Source organism: Myotis daubentonii, chromosome X, assembly GCF_963259705.1.
Source record: "Myotis daubentonii chromosome X, mMyoDau2.1, whole genome shotgun sequence".
NCBI lineage: Eukaryota > Metazoa > Chordata > Mammalia > Chiroptera > Vespertilionidae > Myotis > Myotis daubentonii.
In genome coordinates, this window is record NC_081861.1 from 42,494,324 (window position 1) to 42,504,699 (window position 10,376).

The 10,376-nt window shown below is 36.1% G+C and overlaps 1 non-coding gene across 1 annotated transcript; it reads right to left on the reverse strand.

Annotated features, from left to right (window-relative positions):
- Positions 1-3,042: 3,042 nt before the first annotated feature.
- LOC132225336 (U6 spliceosomal RNA) lies at positions 3,043-3,150 on the reverse strand. The gene has a single exon (XR_009450859.1). It is a non-coding gene; the product is annotated as a U6 spliceosomal RNA (small nuclear RNA).
- Positions 3,151-10,376: the final 7,226 nt, after the last annotated feature.

Here is a 10,376-nt window from a genome sequence, read left to right on the forward strand (position 1 = left end):
CCCCATTAATCCTCTCCTCCTGACCCCTCCCCAGGCCTTCACCACACTATTGAAGTTCACCTCTCTTGATCTCAATTTCCTTATCAGAGGGTGCCAGATAAAATACATAACTCTGAGAGTTTAATTTGAATTTTTGATAAAAATGTTTTTTAGTATAAGTATATGGCAAATATTGCACAGGACATATCTATGCTATATTTTTTAAAAAAAGTTTTTGTTTACTTGAAATTCAAATTTAACTGGGAGTCCTATATTTTTATTTGCTAAATCTAGCAAACCCTGTGGTAAAATGGTAAGTTCAGAAGGGGTTGATATAGGTAACTTCTAAGGGCTCTTCTAGTTGGAATCATCCATATGACAGTTGCAGGACCAGCCTGGCAAGCTATATGCATATGTAGAACACATATTAGTATATTTATGTAAGGCAGTAGTTCTTAAACTTCACTCCCCCTATACCCTATGAAATTCTGATTCTAGTTGTGGGTGAGGCCAAAAAATATGTAACTTTAACACCCAACCCAGGAAACTCTGATGCAAGTATTCTAGGAAACACTGTGAAATGTACATGGATTTTTTCATCCACTCATCTACTGATGGACACTTGGTCTGCTTCCAAATCTTGGCTATTGTAAATAACTCTGCAATGACCATAGGGGTGCATATATTCTTTTGAATTAGTGTTTCAGGTTTCTTCGGATATATTCCCAGAAGTGGAATCTCTGGGTCATAGGACAGTTCCATTTTTAATTTTTTAAGGTAACTCCATATTGCTTTCCGCAGTGGCTGCGCCAATCTGTATTTCCACCAAAAGTGCATGAGGGTTACCTTCCCTCCACATCCTTGCCAACACTTGTTTGTGTATTTATTAATTATAACCATTCTGACAGGTATAGTATACTACTCAGCCATAAAGAAAAAGAAAATCTTACCCTTTGTCACAGCATGAATAAACCTGCAAAAAATTATGCTAAGTAAAATAAGCCAGTCAAAGAAAGACAAGGACCATATGATTTCACTCATATTTGGAATCTAATGAACAAAATTAACTAATAAGCAAAATAGAGACAGACTCATAGATAGAGAGCAGGCTGACAGCTGTAAGACAAATGGGGATTTGGTGGGGTAGTGTAGAGAGATTGAGTAAAAAAAAAGAGAAAAAACTCATGGACATAAACAATAGTGTGGTTTGCTGGTAGTTGGGTGGAGTGGAGGGAAATGGAGAAGGGTATAATGGGGAAATGGTGATGAACAGAGACTTGACTTGGGGTGGTGAACACACAATGCAGTGTACAGATTATGTTTTGTAATAAAAACAAATTTTAAAAAGAAAGAAAAACACAGTGACTTTCTCTTGCAAATGCAAAAATTATGACTGCCTGGATGACAGAATTTCCCTACCCCTCATTCATTTATGACCATACTATATATTGAAAACTACTGTTCAAACTACACAAAAGACCCATTCTGGACTACTGTGCTAACACTTCTTTGACTAACACATATTTAATGCTAAATTGGTCATGAAATTGGTTTTCATTAATTTTTGTGAAAGTGAGGAACATTCAACTTAATCATATTCAGACATGAATAAAAGCATTCTAGAAATAATAAAATGCCATTTCCTGATATGACTTGTTGAATATTGGACATGGCAATAATATAATTAGCTGGAATAGGGAAGAAGCAGCATGAGGCAGTGTGCTGACAAGAGAGAGGTAATTATTTTAATCCTATTCAATGTATTCCCCTGCAACTCCAAAAGGTCAGAGAATACTATATAAAACCCCTGAACAAAGCTCTTCTCCAGTGAAGATTCAATATTCTGCAATAGTCTTTCCCCCCCCAAACTTAATATTTTAATATTTCTTCATTAGAGTGTGTCCAAGTTAACATTTAACACCCTCACCAGAAGATAACTGTAAGCAGAGGTAGTTCAACTTAAGTTTTTCATTAGACCAAAAATTGGTCTAATGTGTTTATTAGACCAAAAATTGACTGCTTTTGATTGACCTTGTCATGAATGGTTGTAATCCCCGAGTGTGCAAATATCACATAATAACATAACACATTCAGAGATACCTAGCAGGAAAAACAAACAAACCTTAATTGTAAGTTGAGTACATGTTTTTATAAGGAATTATCTCACTATAACAAATATATTACATTTTTTACTCTGTGTTAACTCTAAGATGTCTGGATTTCCATCCTGTCAGAAGAAACTAAGATAAAATTATTGCAATATGGTTTGGCGGCATTTCTTGAGTAGTTTTTGGTTTTACCATGTGGGAATGAAAGCAGAGAATTTAACATAATACAAGTCTGATTCTGAAGCCATCATCCTTTGGTTTAAATGCAAAATCTGCAACCTATTAGCTATATGATCCTGGAAACATATATAGCTTCTCTTTGCCTCAATTTCTACCTCTCTAAAATAGTACTAGAACCTTTCTCATTTTTCATTCTGAGGAGTAAATAAGGTAATGTGGAAAATGTCCTTAGATTAGTGCCTGGTGTGTGATAAGTATATTAGTGGAAGATTAAGGGTTGTTATTATGCTTCTGGTTCATGGACTTTCCAAACATTCTCCTGGCTGGTGGCAATCTTCACCTACCATTTTGTTCACAGTTCATTTTGGGGAACCAAATATCTCTGTTACAGCATGTTGATTCTTAAAGTACCAGGTATGTGAGATGAAAATACAAAGTAGTCATATTACTTTCACTCACTGATTATGTAATGAGTTTCCTGGCCTTGTCAGTACATTGTGAGTGTGTTAAAGATAAGTGAGAAGTACATGAGCTCATAATGCTGAAGTTGGCTCAGTTCTGGAAATAGAACCATTTCCTTCTTAGTGTCACTTAAGTCTGCAGGCTCTTTTTGGAGCCCCAAACCTTTGAGACAATTTGTTTTATTTGTTCCTCAAGGCCAAACCTGTGTGTTCACCTTCTGTTTGTGTCTTTATTTCTGAGATTTCCTGACGTTCATCATTACCTATAGTCCTAGAAAATCTGCCTTCTGTTTCAGTGTAGATTTTTCTTTTACAAAAATATGGAATGCTTCATGAATTTGTGTGTCATCCTTACACAGGGGCCATGCTAATCTTCTCTGAATGGTTCCAATTTTTTTAGTATATGTGCTGCCGAAGCAAATAACAGCGTATTTTTGAGTTTTAAGTTCAAATATGTTCTCACACAACCCCTTTCTGCCCCTCCATCAATTCTGATTCAAACAGTGTGACTTATACTCTGAGAGAAACACTATCAGGCCTTTCTCATGGTTCTGTGTATACATCCAACCCCCACCCTCAGGCAGTATGAAAGTTTCCTGAATTGTTCTATTCATAACTATGTCCCTAAGACTAATGACAATACATGGCACAAAGTAGGAAGTAAATATTTGCTGAATGAATGAAATAACTGGTTTATCTCCACCAACACATATATTTCCTGTCTTTTCCTTCTTTGTTGCCTAACTTGGTGCTTAATTTTCTTTTATTTATTATTATTTTAATAAACTCATTACTGCCCAGTCTTGCCATTAATGTGTATGTGCTCAACATTTTATTCAATTCCACTTTTTACTATCTAAGTGTTATTAGCAAAATTGTTCATGTCCAGAGGTCCTATTTTTACCCAATAAGAACCCATCCTTATCTCCAAAGTTTGATTTACCATGTAGGCAATTAATATAATAAAGAAACAATCAATGTACTACATTTTATTCCAGGCCAAGCCCTCTATTTCTAACCAGGTTCAAATCCATCATGACCCTTATGGAAATGATATTTATTATAGAAGACAGCCCCATGATAAACAATTCCTACCTATGACTTGAGTTCATATTTGCCTATCAATTAATAATGCAAAAAACAGTATCAACTATGACTTGAGTTTATATTTGCCTATCAATTCATAATACAAAAAATAATATCAGATTAATACAGTAGTCCTTCCTTATTTATTAGAGATCCATTCCAAGATCCACAGTGGATACCTGAAACAATGGATAGTACCAAAACCTACATATATATATATATATATATATATATATATATATATATATATATATATGAATTGGGCATAGTAAGATATTAATAACAATAGCTAGTAGTAAAATAGAACAATTACAACAATATATTGTAACAAAAGTTATATAAATATGGTCTCTCCCTCTGATAACTGAGATGACTTCTAATTGGCAGAGAGTGCACAATATGAAATTCTGGACAAAGAAATGATTCACATCCCAGGTGGGACAGAGCAAGATTTTATCATGCTACTCAGAATAGCATGCAATTTAAAGCTTATGAATTATTTCTAGAATTTCCCATTTAATACTTTGGGGCTGCAGATAATTGAAAACCTGGAAAGCGAAACCTGAAATAAGGAGGGGACTATTATACTTAATGATCAATATCTCAGACAATGATGGAAAATACCAATACAATTGTATACAGGATATACAAATGCAAATTTAGGAAACACTGGGTGACATTTCTAATAAGAAAGTAACTTGAACCTGCAGAGTTGTTAGGTGTTTCACATGGCAGGATGGTTGAGAACCTCTGTTTGTGTATTGGGGAACGAGAGCAACGAATAAATGCCATGTAATCAGACAAGAGAGTCATTCCATCAAATATTGAATTTCTGAACTCTCATGGGAGATGGCCTTCAATGCATAGGCACAGTCCCAACTTGGTCTGCCACAATATTCTGCAGGGGCTTCTGGAAAGATACTCAACTTAGATGGCAGGCATGGCATCGGGGAGAGATTTCCATTGACTGCTCATCAAACAGAGTTCACTAGATTTACTTAGACATCTAACATTTCCATATGGGTTACCTATAATGCCAAATCTTTTTTTTCTTTCAAAAAGTTCTTGCTTTTTAAATAATCTAGATAGTTTAAAATATATCCTGTAACTTTGATGAAGCATTACAGTCCATTTTTAGAAAGTGAAAATTGCTGTTCTCAAATAGAAACAAATTTTACATCAAAGAACTTGAATTCAATGCAGAAGGAGAAAAAGCCAAATATGTAAAGCATTCTAGCTGCTGGCACTGATATTGGCAAAGACTGTTTCTAAACATGCAACATAAAGAGATATGAGGTGGTTTATAAAATTCCAGAATTTTCACACCTTTACTGTAATTGTCAGAACATCCAAATTACAGTGTTTCTTAGCCAGAGTGACATGAAAACCAAACTCTTAACTTTATAGAGAAAGGTAGACCCTATTCATGATACTGTACACCTAGATGTTTAGAGAAATCTAGATAATTGACTGCAGTTTTCATCCAGATGCATAGCAACATGGATCCAAAACTCAGACCAATGGTAATGTTTGTAACCTCTTTCAAAGGGCAGACAAAATGGTTCTCAAAATATTTTGTAATAAAGAGAAAGAATGATATTTTACCAGTCTAATACAATTACAATGATAGCATGATAGCATAATATTAGGTAAGAAGCTACCGGGATACCCAGAGCATAGAGCCTAGGCAAACTATTACAGATGCAGCTAAGATCCTCTTACTGTGATCTGTAATCACTGTTGGCTACCTCTTTGTCAGCAAAAATCAGTCCAGATAGAAGGTTACATTTTGATAAAAATATGATTAGAAAAAATGAAAGAGGTCTTAAAAATTACTCTTGAAAAATTGCCTAAATTCTCACTAAAGAAGCAAAATAGAAGGAAGCTATGCGGTTTGGCAGCAAACTCTTGTCTTGGTAATTGAAAAAAGGAAGAAACAAACAAACACCAGACTGCAGCAATGTTGACTCAGTAGGTAGTAAGATTCTTAACCATTCAGTTTCAATATTCCTTATGACTAACCCCACTGATTTTGTGCCTATATATAAGTGAATACATAGGAGGAGAGAGAGGTAAGGAAGAAGAGAGGGAAGGAAGAGGGAATAGATAAGGTGAGAGAGACAGAATCTTCATTCAAACAAAAGGACCTTAGTTTCAATATGGCTGAGAAAAACAGTTTAGATATTTTCATGTAGCTCAGGCTTTTATTAAGGCTGTCTGCTTGTGGTTAGGTCTAATTGATGAATATGTCTGGCTACCAAGCCCACCCTGACAGGGTTGATATAGAGAAGGGAGGCCTAAAAGATCCACCCTTCTCCAAATATGGATTGACTAGCCAGCCCTTTATAGCAAGTTGATGGTAAGATCCAGGATTCCAGTTAACTGAATCAACTATTCCCATTATGCAAACAGGGCCACCCACCAAAGCACTAATTTGACCTAAAAATCTTTTTTTCTTGCGGGGGGAGGGGATTGCTAAGCAAGTGAGTACCACAAAATGACTAATTCCTTCATATAGACAAAATTCTCAAAGCTGAGCAGGAATGAGGGACAAAAATAGCTCTTCATTTGTCATAGGGAAAGAATGAGGTCTCATTGGTAAGGAGGAAACAGAACTCCTTGTCAGGAATGTAACAGCCAATGTGGTTGAGAAAGAATATCTGCTAATAGAGAAGAAAAGAAATAAACTAAACAAAATGAGACTACCAGGACCGGATCTGAATAAGAGCTCAAATGAATGTTGACAGAGTGAAAGAAATAGCAGAAACCTGTGTGACAAACCACATCTAGGACAGATTTCTGATAGTCCTTTATGTGAAAAGATTTGGGTGCATAATTTCCTTGTCAAGCCAGCTATTCAAAATTCTAACCCAAGATTTTTCCTGGTGTGTGAATATAAATTTTCTATGTGACAAGTTGTATTTGACAAATGGATTTACTCCATAAGATATTTTATTTGGGCATTTTTATTCAGTTTTCTTTTGTTCCCTTCCTAACAGCATACAGATTAGGGAACCATGAATAATTGTAACCCGCTATTTAGAATTATGATCTGTGTGATTTCTTTCTACCTCCATAGTTGAGTGGAAAGAAACAAACTGGTCTTTTTCATGTGGTTGTTAGTTCTAGAAAATGTCTTAAATATAACAATTATGTCCCTTAGACAAACACTTAAGTCATGAGCTCTTCAGTCCAGCTATACAAAAGAAACATTGACCTACATTATTGCTATGCTAAGCACACAAACTTGAATTTATTTCCTTTGATCTGCCCATCAGAAAGACAATCTCCAAGGTGGTGTTTATTTTATATTACTGGTATACTAGAGGCCCAATGCACAAATTTGTGCATGGGTGGGGTCCAGCCAGCCTGGCTCTAATTGGGGCAGATTGGGGCCAGGTCTATCAGAAAGAGAAGATGGCAGGAGGTTGGCCAGCTGGCCCTCCTTGATCAGGACTGATCAGAGCCAGGCTGGCTGGAGGGAGGGGCTGCAAGCCCATCAGGGTGAGACTGGCCGATCAGGGGCAGGGTGGCTGGGGGGAGGGGCCATGGAAGGTTGGCCGGCTGGCCCCATCCCCAGATCAGGCCAGTTCGCTGGCCACAGTGGCTGTCATAGTGACTGGTCATTCTGGTCATTACAGCATTTCAGTCTTTTTATATGTATAGATGACCATGAGAACTCAGGTTCTCTTTATCTCTTGAAATCTTTTGCAAATGAACTGTTTATAAGAGTTTGTCTACAGGACACTATCAGAAACAAACAAACAAACAAGCTATTTGGGCCACAGTAAGAAACAAACAAGTTGTACAAATGCTAATAAATTTGGTCTAACACTCCCCTGACACTGCATCAAGAAAATAATAAGCAATGAATTGATAATGAGACACAGGATGATTGATTTGCTTGTGCACAGAATGATTAACTCTCAGAAATAATCATCACCACAAACATGCAGATATAAAATAGTGAAGGTGTTTTTTAAAGAGGAATAGAAGGAGGAAATGCCTATCATGGAACATGTTTTATGCTTTGGTTTGAGAACATCAGTTTATTTAAATTCAAGTGAATTGACTCATTAAATATGATTGTAAAATTTCTAGAAACTTAAAGACTTAAGAGTGTCCACAGGGAAAAAAACAATATTTCTCTTTGAAATCACAGATATCTTACCTCCATTGGGAAATGTGAAATAGCTTTGAAATTGATGTGCTGGGTCATTAAGCAGGAATACTTGACAAAGCTACTTTGATTTCATAGATTGTAAATCCCTGCAACTCTGCAAGAAGCCATTTACGAAATTGAGCTATTGATTGTGCTAATCTATACAGTGATTACTAGAAGCAACCTAATGAGTAGGTGCTGTTTCTACAGTGTGCTTCAGAGATACTATGCAGGGCTACAGTCAAAAAGTTTGTTCCTTTGGGCCTGAGCATTATGGTTGACCCAAGTTCCTTATTAAAATATAAAAATACTCATGTGTAAAACAATTACAGTAAAAAGTATACTCTTGAAATTTAAAAAAATCTCATTTATTACTGAGATCATTTTTATTATAGCATTGGAATTGGTAATATTACCTTGCAACTATAATCCAAATAAATTATTTTTTGAAAAAACTTATATTTTAGTAAGAAGTTTATAATTTATTTATAGTACCTAAAAATAATCTAAAGCCTAAATGTCCACACTGGGTGAATTGCTGGACTCTATAGTACAGTAATAAACTAGAATATATTTTATTAGAAGTAACAGTTATGAGGATTAAATTACTGGGATGAGAAAGACTACTGGAAATGATTAGGGAAAATATAGAACTCAGAATGATATTTTAAAAAGACTATAAGTAGTGCCTGGTTTAGAATATTGTTTTGTTTAATTTTATTGTTTAACTGTTAAAGCTTAGATCTTTCTATTTAACTTTTATGTTCAGATGATTAAATATGGGAATATGTTAAAGGGAAAAAATAGCAATGTTCTTGTGTAGGGACACACACTAAAATATTTTTATTCATTAATCCATTCACTATTTTAATAAATATATTGAGTTCCTATTATGCAGAATGTACCTTGAGAAGGTTCAAATATGAATATGATCTGATTCTTATTTTCAAGAACCTTATCACCTTAGGAGAAATATATTATACATTAAATAGAATGGGGAGTGATTAGTTGGTAAGTAAAAGGATAAAGGGAAACCAGAATTGGCACCTGGTAGGAAGACATGGTTGGAGAGAGGCATCTCATAAAGATATAAGAGAAAATGGACAGGAGAGTGAACCAAACGCATCTTAATTTTGTACATCACAATTATGTCCTCTAATTTTTCCTTTCTCAAGTTTTCAAGAAAGATGTGAGAATGTAGAAACAATGTAGAAAAGCAGTTAGGATTTAAGCATAACCAGCTAGTCCTAAAGAAAGATGTGGGGATAGTATGACTAACCATCCATTCAGCTGAGAAAAACATCAACTTTGAGAGAATAAATTATAGACATATAAATGAGAAACTCAGGACTAGAACTCTTACTCTAATCTATTTTTTTATATTTTTATTGATTCCAGAGAAGAAGGAAGAGGGAGAGAGAGAGAAACATCCATGATGAGAGAGAACCATGGATCACCTGCCTCCTGCACACTCCCTACTGGGATCAAGCCTGCAACCCGGGCATGTGCTCTGACTGGGAATTGAACCCGGGACCCTTCAGTCCGCAGGCTGATGCTCTATCCACTGAGCCAAACCAGCTAGGGTTAATCTGTTTATTTCTTAACAGCCTTAACAAAGGAAATAAAATAAAGTGATATGATAAACACATGTAACCTGAAAAACTGTGTTTGAGACCTAAATACAAAAGATGTATATAATTCAGTTTGGAATTGAAAATTTATTGGGGAACTTCCTATTTTCCATTTCTCTCTTTGATATTGTGAGTCTTGTCTGAGATAGACTCTCATATCCCCATAATTTGGCTAACAACATTGACACCACAGCTAAATTATACTCGAAAGGAAACTATTATGATGATACTGGGAGAATAATAAACATCAACATTTTTACACAGATAAGTAGTGATGATAACAATGATTCACATAATTTTAGAAAAGACTTCATGGCAAATATTGGATGCTAAATTGCTGGGGTCCAACCCCAGCAGGTCCAGGGGTTCCCAAAGGCGTAGACGGAGTCAGTGAAGAAGGAAGGACACGGAGACAGTGTTTAGTTGATCAGCAGCCTAGCCAGGATCTCCAGCCAGGATCTCCAGCCAAGTTATGGTCTGGATCTCCAGAGAGGTTCTGCTCTGGATCTCCAGCGAAGTTCTGGTTAGGATCTCCAGCCAGGTTCTGTGTCCATGTTCTCTTGCTAGGTTCTCCAGGTTCTCCAGCCAGGTTCTGTAGCCATGTTCCCTCGCTAGGTTCTCCAGCCAGGTTCTGTCCAGGTTCTCCAACCAGGTTCAGTCACCAGGTTCTAGTCAGGTTCTCTTGCCAATTTCTGTAGTCAGGTTCAGTCCAGGATCTTTTGTCATGTTCTCTCGCTAGGTTCTGTCTCTAGGTTCTGAGGCCAGTTTC